Genomic DNA, 20,181 nt, shown 5'->3' with positions numbered 1-20,181 from the left:
ACATGGTAGAAGCAATGGATGGCCCACGCCATGCTTAAAATCAGTGGAGTGGAACAAGTAAACATGAATCGATTGTTTACTCTTTCAAAAAGTACATCTCTGTTTCTCCCATCCACCTCCTGGAGCTGAGATTGAGGAGACATAGCCCATAAAACTCAGTAGAGTTTAGATTCTGCAAACTGACTCCAAAGGTCATAATGGCTAGGGTGGGCCTTTAATACTTACCATCTATATAGAAAACCCAACCAATGGATCTTTAGGCTGCTAAGTGATAGCAGAAGCATCAAGGGTTCCGGATCCCTCAAATACAAAAAGGAAAACAAATTGGCCCTTAAGTGACACCAGCTCCAAGAGCAGATTCTAGGTGGATGACAGAGAAAGCAAAAAACAATCCCCAAAAATACAGTTAAGGTTGAATCCCAGAGGCTGAAAGAGATGTTCTCTCTTTTAGGAACCTATCAAGTTGAATGGGTTATAAAAAACAAAACATTCTAGGGATATGCATTCATTTGAAATGAATTGGTAAAATGGAATGAATGAATCCATTTTCATTTCATTTCTGGATCCCTGAAATGAATGGAGGGTACCCACACATTTAAACAAAAATGTTTATCTCATTTGTTTATGTTTCCCATTCAAGTTAAAGCCTGTGCTGAGCAAACAAACAACAGGTTCAGGATCTAACTTGTAACTAGATCAACCAACTCTTGCCTATGTGACATTGCAGCCTTCAGGGAGCTAAGATGGGGCAAGAAGACCAGACAGAGGACAAATCATGGTGAAGCATCTTTTGAACTAACCTATAGCTGACATCTGGATCAAGTTACTCTGACATCCTCCCACTGAAAGATCTGAGCATGTGGAAGAAACGTTTTGCTCTCTTGCATTTTGCAGAAAGGGTTTGTACATTCAGCAGTTCTCTTAGAGTGGAAGAAAAGCTTTTAAAAAATCAGGAATTAGCATTGGTGAAAGGCTTTTGTTGATCTTCTCTGCTGTAGTCAGTGGTCTTGTAATCACTGTGACAGAAACAGAGAGGCAGTGTCACTGCTTTCAGTGTTCACTGAGAGCAGGATAGGAGTGGAGTTGAGATTGAAGCACTGCCAGTGATTTTTCAACTCTGTCTTATACAATAGTACAGTGAGCTTATATGCAGGCAGAATGAAGAGAAGTACAGTTTTGCCATCCTTCTTCATTCTGTTTCTAACAGTGTTTTTGTGAGTGCAAGAGGGATCAGTCAGCAGTGTGTGTATGCATGATAGAGACATTTTGTGCCAAAGTACATTTTCAGTAAATTATTTTGTGATATCAAAACCCCCAGTAGACACTTCAAATTCCATCATGCCACTAGTATGAGGAAAGGTGAAAGAATTTGCTGCAGAGCCAGTCCAACCTGTGAGAGGTACAAACAGCAGCAAGAAAAAAGGGAGTCATGTCCCTAAATTTCAAAGAGACTTTTTTAGCTCAAGAATGCCTGGAGTGAAAGCCAACTCAAGGCAGAAGAAATTTGGAGAGAAGCTGGACCGGTTGTGTTTTAGACATAAGGTGAAAACATGATTGATGGAGTTAGAGGCATTTTAACTTAAGGAAGAAACAGCAATGTTTATCTCATTATAGATTTTGTGCCAATTTAGCTGAAGAAAGAATTAATTCTGATTGTTTATTAGTTGTTTTATAGTTTTGATGTTGTATTAATTTTTATTTTATGATTGCATTTCTGTTTTTGTTTATAATTATGTATATTGATTTGAAAGATTTTATTGTGAAAGCTGGAAAGCAGTTCATAAATGTTATATAAATAAAATAAATAAATAAATTAGAAATGTGCCACCATGACCCTGTTCTTGTTGTGCTCAGGGGTGGACCCTTGTCCTGGAGCAGTGGAGAGTGGCTCTCTGGTAGGGACCAGGAAGCAACTGCTCCCAGGGGGCAGAACACTGGAAGAGACAGAGGCTAGGATAAGCTTCACCACTGGAAGCTCGAGGTCCCCGCGGGAAGAGCCCGTAGGGACCCGGGCCGCTTGGACTTAGGTGGGCCTCGCAGGGTCTCCTGGAAGGATAGAAGTCCGGCGTGCCCACAGGCAGAAGGGGAGCATGGTCAGGTTCGATACTGGAGGTCAGATGGAACAAGGAGGACCAGAAGAGCGAAGGTGATGACAAGGCTAGGAACAGAGCCAGAATCTGGAGATGTGGTCAAGCAGGCAGAGGTCAGAGTCCGGGGGTCAGTCCGAGGAGTAGTCAGCAAAGCAGGTCAGGTTCCGGAGATCAGATGAGGTCACAGGCAGGCTGAGGTCAGAAGGCAGGCAGCAGGCAGACAGGTCGAGGGCTGACTGGAGTCAGAAAGCAGGCGGCAGGCAGGCAGGTCGTGGAACAGACTGGAGTCAGAAGGCAGGCAGCAGGCAGGCAGGACAAGGAACGGACTGGAGTCAGAAGGCAGGCAGCAGGTAGGCAGGTTGAGGAACAGACTGGAGTCAGAAGGTAGGCAGCAGGCAGGCACGTCAAGGAGCAAGCCAAGGTCAGTACCAGAGAAACAGTCCGGAGGTACTACCTGGGGATATGGACAGACGAACAGGAACAGAAGGACGCTGGAGTACTAGGATGCAGGAACAAGGCAGGAACAGAACTGGAACAGAAGGATCCTGGAACGAGACTTGTAACAAGACTGGAACAAGGTTCAGATGCAGTGACAATCTAGCAAGACACTAACCCGATTGCCAAGGCAAGGAAGTACAAGCAGGGACTTCCTTATATCAAGGAATCAATCAGGGCGCGCCGAGGAGCTAGGACCCGCCCATGGCCCTAAAAGAGGCCGGGTGGTCCACGTGTGCGCGCGCATAGAGGCATGGCGAACACAGCCGAGGATGCCGAGCTCCGGCGTGAGGCCTGGTGCACAGTGGAAGGCCCGGCGACCACTGCCGTAGGACGCCGAGGTCTGGAAGCGCTTGCAGCTGCCACTAGGGAGGCCGACCCTGGACCTGCCGTGGAACCATGGAGGTGAGCAGGCCCGTGCACAGGCTGGGCACAGACGGGGTGCGTAACAGTTCTTTCTTTCTTATTTTGGAATGGGGCAAAAGGCTGGAGAGCAATCTGAGACTGGCATTAGCAGGGAAGTTCAACATCCAAATGAGTAGCGCACTCCTCTGTTTTTACTGTTTTTAAGGTAATGGAGTCAATATTAGGGATGTGCATTAATTTTAAATGAAATTGCAAAATGCAATGAATAAGGCTAATTTGTTTCATAGTGCAGGTAGAATCAGTGAATGATGCCCCTGGCCTTTTTCCTCGGGGGGGGGGGTCCACCTTCAGTCTCCGCTCCAGTGCCAACATCAGCCCCTAAGGATGCAGAGGAGAGATCGCGCAAGAGATTCCTGACATGAAATTATTTTAAAGTGAAGGAGGATTTGCATTTTGCTCAGTGCTTTCACTCTCAGTAAAGCCAACCTATGAAGGAAGATACTTGGGCATTTGACTAATGTTGATATGCAGCATCGTCTGCAGAAGGAGCACCCACTAGCATTGGTATCAGGGGAGGGAGTCTTTTCTCCAAGCTGATCGACGGCTCTTTCCCCGACTCAGATGGCAAGCCAGGAGCCCCCTGCCATTTTTCTGCTGTAGCAAACCACCATAGAGGAAATGGGGGTGGTGTCCTACATCAGTATCCCAGGACAGGAAGAAAGCAGTGTCAAAAGTAATAAAGAGGTTCCTAAAGAAATGATTGCCCTGGATAACCGGCCCCTGCAGGTAGTGAAGAACCTGGACTTTAAGCACCTGCTACATGTGTTAGCCCCTAATTACAAAGGGTCTTCCAGGACTACATTTAGTAGGCACAACCAGTGCCATAGTTTCACACAGGTGTAGCTGGTTAAAGCCGAGGGAAGGAGCTTGCATTTCACCAGGGATGTCTAGAGCAGTGCGAATGCTACGTGCACTTACCTCTCCCTAATGGCCAAGGCAGGGGCAGGCAGCAGCTCTAGTGGAAATTGAGCACAAGGGTGAAGATGGGCTCTGCTGCTCATCCACGTGACGGTTATTAGCCCTCATACCGCGTGCAATATTCTATCAGCAGAAGGATAGTGGAGGGTTGGCAGCTAGACCGGAGCGGCAGTATTCATCATGCAGATTTCTTTGTGACAGACAGTGGGAAAAATATGATAAGGGCAATGGAAGATGGGGGCTTTTGGGGGATCCATTGCTTTGCACACATGGATGGCATGTGAGGGATGCCCTGGGGCTAAGGTCCAAGGACCATGGGAATGTAGTCCTAAATTGTTCAAGAAAATAGCAGGCATTTCTATTGAAGCACGAAGGGGGCAGCTTCTCCATGAGAAGCAAGAAGAATTTGGGAAGCCTCATAAGAATCTGATTATAGCTATAGGCACTTACATCTTGACTGCCGCCTATCAGAAGTCACAGAGGTCAGTGGAGCAGCAGACACCCCTTCATGATCTGTCTCTGGAAACAGAGATAGATGTGATTCACTCTCTGGGGCATCATGACTGGGTAGTGATGAGGCAGTTATTACAAAGCCTGAAGCCATGAATCATCTGAGTTCCAGAAGTGCCTGGATGGGGTCATCTATATAGTAAATATTCTGGAGGAAAAGTTAGATGTTTTTCGTGAGCAAAAGGGAATGTAAGCAGAGGTGTTGTAGTTTGTGGACTTCTTATAGCAGCAGGGAAAAGTGGAATAGAATGGATAAATGTAAATATGTTATTTACACTTTCAAATAATACCTAAACTAGGGGACACTCTATGAAGTTAGTAAGTAGGACATTTCAAACAAACTGGAGATATTTGTTTCACTCAATGCACAATTAAGCTCTGGCATTCATTGCTGGAGAATATTGTAAAGACATCTAGCATAGCTGGGTTTAAGAAAGGTTTACATAAGTTGAGGAGAAGTGCATAAACTGTTATTAACCAAATAGACCTGGGAAAAGCCACTACTTATCCCTGGGTGTTAGCGGCATGGGATCTGACTACTGTTTCGGATCCTGCCAGGTATTTGTGACCTGGATTGCCACTATTGGAAACAAAATACTGGACTTGATAGACCCTCTGTCTGATACAATATGGCAAGTCTTATGTTGTTATGACTGAAACTTCTGATATAAAACCTCAAAGGGAGGTGCTATTAAGAAATGGGTTTCTCCTACTAAGCTGGAAAAACCAGGACAGTGATCTAGGGCCACCAATTGGAGACTAGGGGGTCTCTACAATTCAATTGAAATATTGAAAGGAATATGCTTGTCATTAAATTTAACAGACTGGCCACCTCTCATAGGTAATCTAGTTGGGATAGATAATATTGGAGGTCTTGATAATGAAGACTAGAAATGTGAATCGTGTCCTTGATCGTCTTAACGATCGATTTCGGCTGGGAGGGGGAGGGAATCGTATTGTTGCCGTTTGGGTGTGTAAACTATCGTGAAAAAATCGTTAAAATCGTGAGCCGGCACACTAAACCCCCCTAAAACCCACCCCGACCCTTTAAATTAAATCCCCCACCCTCCCGAACCCCCCCCCAATGCTTTAAATTACCTGGGGGATCCGGCGGTGGTCCAGAACGGCGGCGGTCCTGCAGTCGATCTCCTGCCGGCGCCATTTTCCGTATGAAAACGATTTGCGGCAAGAAATTGCTCCCGGAACCCCGCTGGACTCCCAGGAAACTTTTGGCCAGCTTGGGGGGGCCTCCTGACCCCCACAAGACTTGCCAAAATTCCAGCGGGGGTCCGGAACGACCTCCTGCGTCGAATCGTTTTTGTCTATGGCCGCTGCCATTTTGCGGTGGCCATTTTGAAAAATGGCGCCGGCTGAAGACAACACGATTCTATTGAGGGGGCCGTTCCGGACCGCCGCCGTTCTGGACCACCGCCGGATCCCCAGGTAATTTAAAGCATTGGGGGGGGGGGGGTTCAGGAGGGTGGGGGATTTAATTTAAAGGGTCAGGGGTGGGTTTTAGGGGGTTTTAGTGTGCCGGTTTTCCTGCCCTCCCCCTTCCCCCGATTTACGATTTTTTAACGATAAATCGGGGGAATTGGTATTGTATCGTGGCCCTAACGATTTTTTGACGATTTAAAATATATCGGACGATATTTTAAATCGTCAAAAAACGATTCACATCCCTAATGAAGACCTGTGCCTTTTAAGCTTACTAAGAGCATATTAACCTTACTCAAAACTAACTGGAAATGGTTCAGCTACCAAGAGGGTGTGCTTAGACAAAGACATAGCAGCCGATATTCAGTCATTATATAGCTGCACAAGTTAGCCAGATAAACCTATCTGGCTAACTTTAGGACAGCTGTAGTAGTCCTGTACTTAACCAGCTATCTAACTAATAGATGGATTCACTAAGCTGTGATGTTGTGATATCATGAGTTAAACAGCATGTAACACATGCCATATGATTGTATGCATTTGCATGAATAAAATTGCCTAATGCATGCTAAGCAGTTTATGCATAGGCAATCATATGGTAGTAAAATAATGAGACTGACTATTATTTTAGAACATTTGATGGAGCATTGGGACATTAATGCAGCCCCAAATGCTCCCATGGGAAAATTAAAGGGCCAAGGTGCCTGATACACATTCCCTCAAAAGCACAAAAAATCACCACAAGGGTCTTTGAAGATTCCCGACTACCCTCCTACTGCCTTCTGAGGTGGCACTGAACCCCCTAAATAAAAAGATTACCTTGATTCCAACCATGCAGCAATGGCCCCCTTCCTCCTCTTCCTTATAATGGGAAAAGACCACTTATTTAAATGCCCTTCTCCCCAGGCCATCCCTTTCCCCCATCTTAATAAATTACAATCTCTGGTGTCTAGGTGTTTCCCCCCATCCCAAATCTGAAAATAGATACCTGGTGGTCTAAGGTGGATCTTCCAGACCTCGATCCCACCCCTCAAATCCCCCCATACCTCAAATCCCAAACATTGGTGGCTCAGTGGGGGCCTGGAGCGCCCCCTAGATCTGGGCCTGTCAGCACCATTTTTCAAAATGGTGCTAATCTGACCTTGCCCCATCACGTGATGGGGCAAGGTCCAAGGTTCAAACCTAGGTCACAGCTGCATTATTTACCAAAATATTAGCTACTACTCAGGAGTTTTAGATAATTTTTTGGCATGAACATCAGATCTTACTTCACACCCCAATGCTCCTGCACTGAAATGAAAGGGCTTTGCAGCCTAAAAAGCCCCCTCCCCCCACTCAATGTTTAAAAATTCCCCTTGGGGGTCTGTTCAGACCCCCCCCCCCCCCCCCCCAAACACACACACTGCCTGTAGGGATGGACTAACAGTAAAAACATTAAAATAAAACTTTTATGCTGCACAGTGATACCTGCCCCCTTCCCCAAACCCTCCTTTTAAAAAAATGTTCCTTCCCAGTTCTAGCCCCCCAAGGGCTTCCGAATCCCTGCCCCCTAGACCTTCACATATTTTATCACAAGTCTAAGGTGTCTAGTGGTCGCCCACCCCCTGGACCAACCCTTCTTCCTTTGATGAAGTCCCTGGTGTCTAGTGGCCCCCCCTAACCTAGCCCACTCCTTGGACCCCCCCTCCCCCCCCCATACTTTTAGATGAAATCCATGGTGTCTAGTGGAGGCTGAAGTGCTCCCTAGCTCTGGAAGAGTTGACACCATCTTTCAAAATGGCACGGACCAGCCTCTGCCCTTATCATGTATTGGGACATAAGCCATTTTGAAACATGACTGACCCTGAGCTAGGGGGTGCTATGGGCCCCACTAGATACCAGGGATTTCATCTAAAAGTATGGGTGGTCCAAGGGTTGGACTCGGTTGGGGAGGTCTCTAGACACCAGGGACTTTGGGGGGTTGGTCCAGTGGGTGGGGGACCACTAGATACCTTAGACTTGTGATAAAGTATGGTGGGGTCTGTGGGGTGATAAGTCTTGGGGAGGGGGTAGAACCGGGTAGGAATATTTTTTGAAAGGGGAGGTGTTTTGGAAAGTTTACAGGGACTTGCTGTGAGATTTAAACTTTTTTTTCTATTTTTTATTGCTTGACTGCCTCAACAGGCGGCGAGAGAGTGGGTGGGGGCCTGTATAGAGCCCCTGGAGAGTATTTGGCATGTTGGGGGTTTAGGGCCAGTGCTGGCCCTTTCAGATGATGGTGTCCCTGTGCAAAGGGCGCCAGCATTGTGCATTTTTGCCTTTCCCCACAATATTTTTTTCATGGAATATTTAATATCACAGGGAATCCACCATGATGTTTTCTTGTAGCGGTAAATATTATCCTGTGATATTTTGCCTCTCCTGTGGTAAAATATTGCAGCTTGATAAATCTTTCTCTATGTGTTTTAGGGTACTTTTTACCCGCAGACTTTGCACCAAAGTTCAAAGAGAATGTACACATGTGCTTTTGCTTTGAAACTTATTTCAGATGCTAAGTAGTTGCGTAAATTTTCTGTGGATACTTTTCATGTAAAATAATATGGTATAGGGTTGAAAATTCAATGTACATGAATTATTTTTCTCTTCAAACCAAAACACTTCTCAGGGATCATCTCCCATTAGTGCACATACCTTTAGCCACACTGAGGTACTGAAAACTCTGCATGACCAATTGCAAAGAATCAATTTCTGAATTATCCCATTAACATCAGGATACTGTTGGGTTAGCTTGCTTTCCTACTTTCCTATTTTCAAACAGTTTGTGAATGCAGATACTGGTTACTTGTCAAGCAGCTGAAGTGACATTTTCTGTAGTGTACTCATAAAGTGGTATGAAATCAACAATGGCCAAAATCATTTTAGACAAATATGAAGAAAGTTTCTCATGAAAACATTATTTTTGTTTCAGAAGCTGTATTAGGGAATTTTAATTATTGTACTTTTTGTAGAAAAAGGATGTATATAATTATGAAATAGAATATTCAGGTATGGAGCATTTCCTGGAATTTGAAAAACTCTTCCCAGCTGGTTGCCTTTCATAATATGACTCTCCGCTGATTTGAGTGCATGTAAATGCCGGCACACACTCTGTTAAGACTCGGTTCTAAAAGCTATGTACAGATCGTGGCCAGCTGCTTTCTCAGCAAGTTTCCTCTCAGAAGTTAAGAGTGTTTAATTAGCACACATACTATTAAGTTTCACTTCATGCACACTTCATATCTAGATACTTTTCCAATACGGTTCCCCTAAGCAATAGGGAGGATACATTTGAAATATATATGCGCATGCTTATATACGTATGTATATAGGCACACATAATTTTACTATAATGTTTTATAACTTGCAAGTTTCACATATGCATATATTATGAAATATGTATATGTTTGGTACATAACATGCATATGTGTATGTAGGCCCTATGTGTGAATACATAAAATGGATTGAAACCATGTATTTCAATGCATTGAATGCACACACTTTACCCACCTATTTTAAACACATATACGCATATAATTTATATGCAAAAATAAATGAGGACTTACTCATGTAAGACATGATTTGCACAGAGACCTTGGCCAATTTTATAATATGCACGTGTCAAAGAAATTAACAAGTTTATCAATTAGTCAACCAGTTCACCCAGTCCTTCTCTAGGCCATCAAGACCTCCTGATTCTTCGGCCTGAACTCCCCCCAGTTTATCCAGATCTGCCCACCCAGTCAGAACGTCACAACAAATACATTTATTATCAATTACAGTCTATGATTAGCAGGTATAAAAATACGTAAGTTGGAGAAGGTACACGCGTATGTGTCTTTTAAAATAGCAACTTATATGTGCACATGTTGGCCCCCCCTATTGTGCGAATAAAGTTGTCTTATTCTAAGATGACAGGTCTATCTCGCATTCCTTCTAATTTTAAGCTTGTGCATGCCCAGCAGTGTAAATCAGCTTACAGATGTGCAACTGTCTGTATTTCAATACAGATGCACATCCAAACAAGGACCAGTTTCACCAGTTCATCCAGCAGTTCACCCACTGCTCTCCTAGGTCTTCCCAAACCCCCTGGTTATACCCAGACCCCTCAAACACCTCACATATACCTGTATTTTATTTTTAGCTTACACCTACTCCATAGCAGAAGTAAAGTTACATGGCACTGGACTTGAGAATGCACCCAGGTGTTAGGTGCTTGTGCGCACATCTCTTGGCTCCGCCCCAGATTGCCCATACTCCACCCACACCATCCCCACACCGCATCTCTTTTTCTTCCTATGTAAGATGTGCGCACATCTTTCTGCTTTATGAAAAGGATGAACATGTGCCGGGGCTAGACGTGCACCCATATCCTGAGTTCAGCAAGCATCCAGCTTTTAAAATTCACCTCACAGTTTATACACTATGTTTGAGTCCATTTTCCTCTCCAAGATGAGATTCAGAGACATACAAAAACACCCTGGCTCCTTTGTTGTATTTTCCAGTCAATAACTGCACTTCTATAGTTTTAAAGGCTGCTGGCACTGACTTTAAAAAGGTAATAGAGCAGTTTTTAAACTAGAGCAAGGGGAAAAGCCAACAGTCGCTCAGCAGCACGTGATTTGGAGGGAGGTATCTTTGAAGGATACTAAAGAAACAGAAACTTGGCTGCACATTTTACTTTCTGTATCCCGCGTGCATACCTAATAGGGCCATCAACATGCATTTGCATGTTGAGGGCGCTATTAGGTGCCACGGGTTGGACGCGTGTTTTCCTCCCCTTACTGAATAAGGGGTAAGGGAAAACGCGCGTCCAAGAGCAGGCTAACAGTGCGCTCCATCGGAGCGTACTGTACTGTATCGGCCTGTTTGTGAGTAGAAATTCCATATTGGTTGGGGAAGAGTATAGTGATAGGAGTATCCTACTGTCTACCTGGTCAAAAGGATAAGACAGATGATGAAATGATAAGAGAAATAATGGAAGATTACCAATTTGCAATGCTGTAATAGTTAGAGATGTGATTCGGATGAACCTTTTGGATCGGCCTTTGTTATTGGCCCACCGCAGGAAATTTTGCTTTCCCGCAGTTCGGGCCAGTTTTTTTTGGCCGCCCCAAATTTCAGGGTTGGTGCGCACTAAGAAAAAACCCTGAAGTGCGCACTAAGAAAAAACCCCGAAGAAAAAACAAACCCAACCTCCCCCCAACCCTTCAAATTTAATTAATTACAAACTCCCACCATTCCAACCCCTCAAGACTTGCCCAAACCCCCCCCCTCCCCAAGACTTACCGAAAGTCCCTGGTGATCCATTGGGAGTCCCGGGAGCAATCTCCCCCTCTTGGGCCTTTGGCTGCCAGTAATCAAAATGGCGCTGGTGGCCCTTTGCCCTTACCATGTGACAAGGGCTACTAGTGCCATTGGTAGCCCCGTCACATGGTAGGAGCATTGGATGCATACAAATATTTAAAAGTTTGTTTTTTGTTTTGTATTTTCATTCTGCTTTTTAATTGATAGGGATAAGTTAGAATTTTTTAGCTCAGGTGAGTTTTTAGTTACAGGCACTTGGACTGTGCATCGTTTTTTTGATGGATGAAAATATCGTACGATATTTTCAAATCTGTCATTTATCAGGGGTCCCCGAAAATGATAGGAAAACCCCACGAAATTTTCATGTGGTTTTCTTATCGTTTTGGGGGGGGGGGGGGAGAAAGGGCACACAGAAAAAAAAACCCCAAACCCACCCGAACCTTTAGATCTCATTATTTAACAATCCCCCTCCCTCCTGACCCCCCCCCCACAAAAATTTTCCTAAAGTACCTGGTGGTCCAGAGGTAGTCCCGGGAGCGATCTCCCACTCTCGGGCCGTCAGCTGCCACTAATCCAAATGGCGCCGATGGCTCTTTGCCCTTACCATGTGACAAGGGCTGTCAGTGCCATTGGCCGGCCCCTTTCACATGGTAGGAGCAATGGATGATCCGTGCCATTTTTAAGATGGCGCCGGCCTCGGAGGGAATGAAGGTAGGCTGTGCAGCTCGGCACGTGCAAGTTGCACTATTGTGCACACCCTTGCGTGCGCCGATCCTGGATTTTATAACATGCGCATGACTGTGCGCGAATGTTATAAAATCGGGTGTAGATTTGTTTGCGCCGGGTTGCGCGAACAAATCTGTGCCCGTGCCCAAGTTTTAAAATCTGCCCCTATATGTCTGGTAGTGACCTACAGGGGAATGATCAAACTCTCAATAAGGTGGGGGTTTTTTTGTGTGTGAAAGTGGCACCTGCCTATAAATTAAAGGATGAGCTAGGGGTGGTAGGGTTGGGAAATACAAACAGTCTAACTTCAGTTAGTCAGCCAGAGTGACTCACTGCTGTCTTGATTAACAAATGTTGGTACCTAATCGAACCAAATCATACTATCTTAACACCTTTCCAAGTTGAATAACTGAACTGAACTTTTCAACCTTTTTACTTAAGTATACACTGCTCCTAGCTTATTTCTAGCTTCTGGCTTCTTTTTTTTTTTTTTTAATATACAAACATGCTAATTTATGCTTATTAGTTGCCTTACAGACTATTAAACATAAACACACTAACTACTGCGTATTAGCTGCCTTACTGACTGACTATTTAAAATAACAAATAGTCTAACTTCTGTTTATTCACTGCCTTACTGACTCTTAAAAGCACAAACACAAAAACACACTAAATAATATTCCCAAATAGTTAACTTTGCCCCAATACTTTTAAAAAAGAAAATTTCTCAAGCAAAAACTTACTGATTCATTTCAGCCACCAGCAAGGTGATCCTCTCCTCTCAGTGCTCCCATCTATATTATAGATGTACATTTGATGGAAAGAAAATGGGAACTAGCAATGATATTTCCTATTTTGTTTCATTTTGTGGTTAAAAAATTATAGGAAAAAACACAAAATTCAGTGTTTTTTCTTGTCATATTTGGGGGAGGGGGAGTCCAAAAAGCAATATTGTATTAAAAAAATGATCACAGGATCCACCCCCAACTCTTCATGTTTGTTAAAATATACATCCCCCCACCAGCTGACTCTACTAGCCCACCCTTCTGACCCCCAGGACTCACCAAAATGTCCCTCATGGTCTAGTGGGGGCCTGGAAGTGATTTCTCATTCATGGGCCTGGAGGCTGCCATTATTGAAAATGGTGTCCGGCACGCTTTGCCCCTATTATGTGACAGGGGCTTCCAATGGCTGGCCAATGACCTTTTGAAAAATGGTGCTCATCGCCTATTGCCCTGTCATGTGACAGGGGCTGTCCAATGGCAATGGTAGCCCCTGTCACACGATAGGGGCAAAGGACAGCCTACCATTTTGAATAAAGGCATCTGCCAGGCTCTAGAGAAGGATGTCACTCCTGGGCACCCACTAGACTACCAGGGACATTTTGGTAAGTCCTGCGGGCTAGGGAGAGTGGGCTAGGGTAGGTGAGAGGGAGTGAATATTTTAATAAACAGGAAGGGTTGGCTCAGATCCTGTGATTATTTTTTTAAAATGAAAATAAAATAAAAATAATGATCCGGAGATGGACCCAAAATGGCCCACTCTTGAAACGATGGGAGAAACGACACAACCATTTTTTGTATACACCCCTAATTTATATATACATCTATATCTATATCTATCTATCTATCCACACACATACACACAGTATTTGCAAAGCTTAAGCATGTGGGCCTCAATATCTGGCTAACTTACAAGGAATAGCCAGCAGCACAGCTATGCTGCTGAATATTCCCACATAAATCACCACTTAGCTAGCTAACTCATATCCGGCTAAGTTTAGATCTGCTAATGAGCAGGTTTAATTTATTCATCTACCATAGGTGGATAAGTAGGAATATTGGCACTTATCTTGCTACAAGAAATAGATAGTAATTCCTCCCCAATCTGCCCATTGCCTGCCCATTAGATATCTGGCTGTCTACTTAGCCAATACAGTAAGTACTTTCCGGCTAAGTGGCGACCACTGAATGTAGCCGGATATTTAGTAGCCACCACTTAGATCTTTTATATATTGTCGTTTAGTAATGCACCATCACAACGGTTTACATATAGGCACATATATTTAGTTTGGTTACAAAGGTATCTACAAAAGTACCATTACAATGCCGGTACATGCTTATATAAAATAAGGATATGTCTTCAAAGCTAAAGTATAAAAATTTGCTTTATTATATGTAGTTTGTTTGTCTACTATATATACATATACATACATACATATATATATATATATACATACATACATACATAAAGAGAGAAAGAGAGAGAATGAGACAGAGATAGGGTTGCCTACCTGAACAGGTTGATCCAATCTCAGCTTTACTCCCATGCATGCAGGTACTAATAATCTTGCTTTTCTTAGGGAATGCAATAGGGAAATCAGAATAAATCCCAGTAAGCAATGGGGTAAAATCAGGACTGGATCACCCTATCCTGAAAATTTGGAGCCAGTTGGAAACCCTAGACAGAGAGTGGATCATTTACTGGTAGGACAATATTTTATAGATTATGTTAATTTGAATTCTAAGAAAGTAATATAGACATACATTTTTATGTCATGCAGGGCAAAGGAGAGGTGCATATCAGCTAGTACCATTTTGGATTATGGCACTGATAGGAGTGACTGAGGATCATTTTTGCCTCTTTCAGACTTGCATTAAGATGGGGAATAGCTGGAGGAAATGTTACTTTATTGAAAAATTAGGCTGAGTGGACCTTAAGGCTGGGGCTTCCTAGTTGGTTGCTTATTGATGTGCCAAGGTAGGAGGTAGGAGGACATAAAAGAACATTCACTTTGCCCCTACATATGTCACCAGGGTGGGTAAGGTTTGGGAGATGCACTTCACTCAGACCTTGCAGCCGTTTGAAAATCATGGTATCAATAGCATCAGCAGGCACCTTAGCCTCAAGATGCACTCAGGGGAAAGTTAACTATACCTCTTCAGCTATAGTTAACTTTCCCGGAAGAGTGAGACTTGCAAAGTATTTTCACAGCTGTGTTACTGCATTGCCTTGCCAATTAAATGCATTGCCTGGCCTGCACGGTGCCTGATTTTATTAGTTTGAAGCAGCTTGCAATTTCACGCTATTTGAAAATCGCATGCATGATTTCAAAAAAGCATGCAATAATACATTTTTAGTATATGTCGAACACTAATTTCAGGGTTTAACACATGCAAATAAATTATTGCAGCTTAGCAAATAAGCTGTTAGGGGCCTATATGAGAGAATTGTTTAAAAATGATCAGAAATTCTGGGAGAGAAAATATAGAGAGAGCAATGGGAAGAGATCATTTATATGGTATTTTGGAATGAAACAGAACAGATTCAAATATTCATTGTAATGTGAAGCCACACTATATTGAACTGTTTCACAACTTTTACCATACTATATATATTCTTTATGCCGGCTTACATACCTAAAAACTGGAAAAAGGGCAGCAATCATATCAAGCCAGGGTCATAGCACATTTATTTAACCTTTGTCCACTTCTAAGCATAGTTCCGAGGAAACCACTGTTAAATATATATCTTCATGTATTTGAAATTTTCTACTTATAATCCACTTTCAAACATTACTAAATGAATACTTTTTTTTTTTCAGTAGGAAAAAAGTCTGATACAGTCCTATGTTTCACTACTCAGCTTTAGGGAAAACTCTTCATTTCAATTTGCATAATGCTGGTGCTCTTTCTTCCTCCAGCATTTCTAACAAGAAGAAGAAGTGACATTAGAGAAAATAGCACCTATGCGTCTTGGAATGCTAGTCTCAATGGATGAAATTCTTAAACCCTAACTTTGCTAAGTTTCTATCATTAATATTCATTTTTTTCATAAATTGAAATGTCAAATTTCTAGGATAGAAATTACAAGTGAAATTGTCTTATGCAAGTCTCCTGTCACTTTGAAGACTGTCTTCATTTCACTGTACTCCAGAATCTGTCAAGAAGCCACATCATTGCTGTGCTCTTGGTGTTGCTGATATATCACAAATAAATGTGTGCAATCTATTTCAGGTAGGGTTTAATTTACTTTATCAAAAGTGTAAAAAATGAGTCTGGCTAATTTAAATAAAGAAGAAGGCAGCTGTTCAATATTACAAGATGAGGTTCCAACTCCCCATCCTTCACCCACCATATGTTTTGGGAATTTGAAATGAAATAATTGAATAACTTCAGCATGAAATATTTCCTGCAGCATCACCACTCATTTTTTAAGTCAAGAAAACCCATATATGCTTGTAGTAAATTAAAATAAAATGCTGTTTACAAAAAGCACATCTGAATTTTCCACCCTAATTCTTAGTAGAGGAAAGAAAGATTGCAGTTGATATACTTTACTGGACTACATGCAATGAAGATGACTCACATTCCAGAATTTCTAAATGACAAAACTTTACAAGCATATATACATTTTATCATATCATATTGAGACTAGTCATATGTGGAAAAAAATCTTTTATGGCAAAGCAATACATTCTGATGATGAAGTCTTGGGTAGACTCTATGGAGAAGCCATGAGTACAAACCTAATAGCAGAAGAGATGCATCAGGCTTCTAAGAAGACTGGGGTAACCTGCACAGGTCAGCCATAGCTACAACCCTAACAGCGGTGATTTGGCTGCATCAGGCAGACAAGAAGACTGGAGTGACCTGCACAGGCTGGTTGTATGTTCAGACAAGAGCCTAAACTGGCTTCATTAGTTTGGATTTTTATATATCATAAGACATGGGAAGTGGCCTGCGTACTGGATTAAGTACTGGACTTGTAAGAACCAAAGAAGAAGACAGCAAAAACATATTTGAGTAAGGAACAATATTCTATAGACAGTTACATTTCAATGATTGATAGATGAGATATATATATATTTTGAAAATGAATGACATAAATGTATATATTTATTTATTTATTTATTTATTTATTTATTTATTTACAAGTATTTATATATCATCCTTCCATAAAAAGGGTAGTTTACAAAATAAATCATGTACAATAAACATTTACATAATCAAATTAAACATAAGGTAAAATGTAAATACATAACAAAAAAATTAGCCAGGCAGACTGGTTGGTCCAAGTGGTCCTTATCTGACATCATATTCATCTATGTAGAAGAAACATCAAGAGGTGCTTCTTTGCTGAGAGAGATGCCTGTAGTTGTCTACCAGAGGAGGTGATAAAGGCTCATGCTGAGGCAGAGTTTGGGCATACTTGGAACAGATATAGAGGGCAGTGGTGGAATCATGGTTGCCATGTAGGGTTGCCAATTGGCTCTGGATTTTCAGGACAGGTTGATCCAGTCCTGGTTTTACCCCATTGCATGCTGGGACTTATTCTGGTTTACCTATTGCATGCTCTCAGAAAATCAAGACTATAAGTACCTGCATGCAGGGGAGTAAAACCAGGACCGGATCAACCTGTCCTGAAAATCCAGAGCCAGTTGGCAATCCTGTTGGCATGTCCAACTGTTCTTGACAAAACAGCTTTCATATCAGGCAGAGGCCCAAGCAGCTTAGTTTTTCCTCTTATAGCTGATGATTCCACCCAACTGCCAGATTATTACTCCAGCAGTTGCAGTTTTAAACCCCTTTGCACCACCTGCTGATAAAATAGGGCTGCTCTCAGAAGCTCTACTGCAACTTGTTCCTATGGTTTCTTCCTGTCTTCCTGACTGCCTGGGTTCTCTCCTGTTCCTGTTGTGTTCATGTTTCCCTGCTTACTCAACTCATCTCCTTGTTCCTGTGGTGTGTTTCTGACTTCTTGTATTTTTGGAATGACTTAGATCCTAGCCTGTTTGGGGTCACACCTCAGCCTGATCAATTTCAGCACTGAAGAACCCTCCATTTTATTTAGTTTACAAACATATAGCCCACCTTAATTCCAATTCTAAGTGGGTAACAGACAGTACATCCATAAATAAAAACACATAAAACAATCCATAAAAGAAACAAACAACCTAAATAAAACTAAAAATAAGATAAAGCACAACATCATTTGGCACTCGGTAATTAGCCAGCCATATCTCAACAGTAATGGATTATTTTGATTTTAATGCATTGGACAAAGAACTCCATAAACAAGGGCGAACCACGCAGAATAGTCTGTCTAGATTCAGTAAGATAACTTTGCTTAAAAGATTAAATCACCAATATATTATGAAATGAGGACCTCATAACACGCACTGACTGATAGATTTTTAAAACAGCAATTCTGATCTCTGCTCATGCTTGGCTCCTCTCTTCTGACTGCTCCTTTTCTATGGTCTCAAGCACATTCTGGATTATTAGTTCCTCTAACCTATTGGCTGCCTACATTCTTACCAGTATCTGAGGAGTGCTGAGAGGTTGGGTAAAGGACATGGGGAGGGGGGTTGATGGTTTAGAATGAACTTGGTAATTTAGATGCTCATCTCCCCAAAACACAAAACCAGAGGAAGACAAGTGGGCAGACTGAATTGGTCATTATATTGGTCTAATACTATGTTGACCCTTGCCTTCATGAATTACAGAGCACCTTAGGGACAGTGTTGCAATATCTGAAATACTGTATCATTGTTACCTTCAGATTTCTTCAAAAAATATACTCAGGTAATGCAAAGAAAGGAAAAGAAATTAATGCAGAATGATAAATGTTTTTTAAAACACTGTAACCTCAGAAAGAAAATCCTGAGATATCAAGCCTTCATGGTAACTGCTGTGCTAAACAGTTAATAATAATTAATTTGGGGGTCTCTTCAAATGCAGCCACCTAGGTTTCCCTGTGAGAAGAAATCAAAGGGCTCACCTGGGAGTTGAACCCAGGACCTCTCACACCCAAAGCAAGAATCATACCGCTAGACCAATGAGCCATTGAATACCAAACCTTCTATATAGGGAAAAATAACTCTTGCTGTAGTTACACGCTGTTAGGTTATTTATTTATTTATTTATTTAGCATTTTTCTATACCGACTTTCCAATAACAGAATTATTGATCAATTCGGTTTACATTCTAAACAATAACAATGACAAGTAAATGTCTTACAATGAACAGGTCGAATTAACTTGGATTAAGATATATGGGGTTAATAACATAATTAAAAGATACGGTGCCTAATGTAGTCTAGATAAACAGGTGGTAGTATAATGTTATTAGATATTAGACTGCCAAAGAATATGTGAATTTCTAGAGAGGGTCTATATAGTTCTCTAGCGTGTTACTACGGAGGGGATCATTGGCAGGGATATTCCGCAAGTTGATGTTATGGGAAAGCTTGGTTGAATAACCAAGTCTTGAGTCATTTTTTAAATGTGGTGGAGCATTGCACTGATCTGAGATCTGACGGGAGAGTGTTCCAGATTTTAGGACCAGCTGTGGAGAAAGCTCTTTTACTTAATGCTGACTTCATCGGTGGGATTTGAAGGTTGTTTTTGTAGGCTTGTCTCACTGGTCTGGTAGAGGTGTGGAGTTGGAGAGGGAATTTGAGCTCGAGTGAGGTTCCATATTAGGAGCTACCACACAGGAAAAAGATCTAGGCATCATAGTGGATAATACTTTAAAATCGTCGGTTCAGTGTGCTGCAGCAGTCAAAAAAGCAAATGGAATGTTAGGAATTATTAGGAAGGGAATGGTTAATAAAACGGAAAATGTCATAATGCCTCTATATCACTCCATGGTGGCACCGCACCTTGAATACTGTGTACAATTCTGATCACCGCATCTCAAAAAAGATATAGTTGCGATGGAGAAGGTACAGAGAAGGGCAACCAAAATGCTAAAGGGGATGGAACAGCTCCCCTATGAGGAAAGGCTGAAGAGGTTAGGGCTGTTCAGCTTGGAGAAGAGATGGCTGAGGGGGGATATGATAGAGGTCTTTAAGATCATGAGAGATTTTGAATGAGTAGATGTGACTCGGTTATTTACACTTTCGAATAATAGAAGGAATAGGGGGCATTCCATGAAGTTAGCAAGTAGCACATTTAAGACTAATCAGAGAAAATTCTTTTTCACTCAACGCACAATAAAGCTCTGGAATTTGTTGCCAGAGGATGTGGTTAGTGCAGTTAGTGTAGCTGGGTTCAAAAAAGGTTTGGATAAGTTCTTGGAGGAGAATTCCATTAATGGCTATAATCAAGTTTACTTAGGGAATGGCCACTGCTATCAATTGCATCAGTAGCATGGGATCTTCTTAGTGTCTGGGTACTTGCCAGGTTCTTGTGGCCTGGTTTGGCCTCTGTTGGAAACAGATGGACCCTTGGTCTGAACCAGCATGGAAATTT

General features: G+C 42.2%; 1 non-coding gene across 1 annotated transcript; it reads right to left on the bottom strand.

Annotated features, from left to right (window-relative positions):
• Nucleotides 1–18,699: 18,699 nt before the first annotated feature.
• On the bottom strand, nt 18,700–18,771 carry TRNAP-UGG. The gene has a single exon. It is a non-coding gene; the product is annotated as a tRNA-Pro (tRNA).
• Between the last annotated feature and the right edge of the window lie 1,410 nt (nt 18,772–20,181).

This window comes from Rhinatrema bivittatum, chromosome 1 (assembly GCF_901001135.1).
Source record: "Rhinatrema bivittatum chromosome 1, aRhiBiv1.1, whole genome shotgun sequence".
NCBI classification, from domain to species: Eukaryota; Metazoa; Chordata; class Amphibia; order Gymnophiona; family Rhinatrematidae; genus Rhinatrema; species Rhinatrema bivittatum.
Note: the sequence above shows the minus strand (reverse complement) of the source record. Positions and strands in the feature narration are given on the sequence as shown.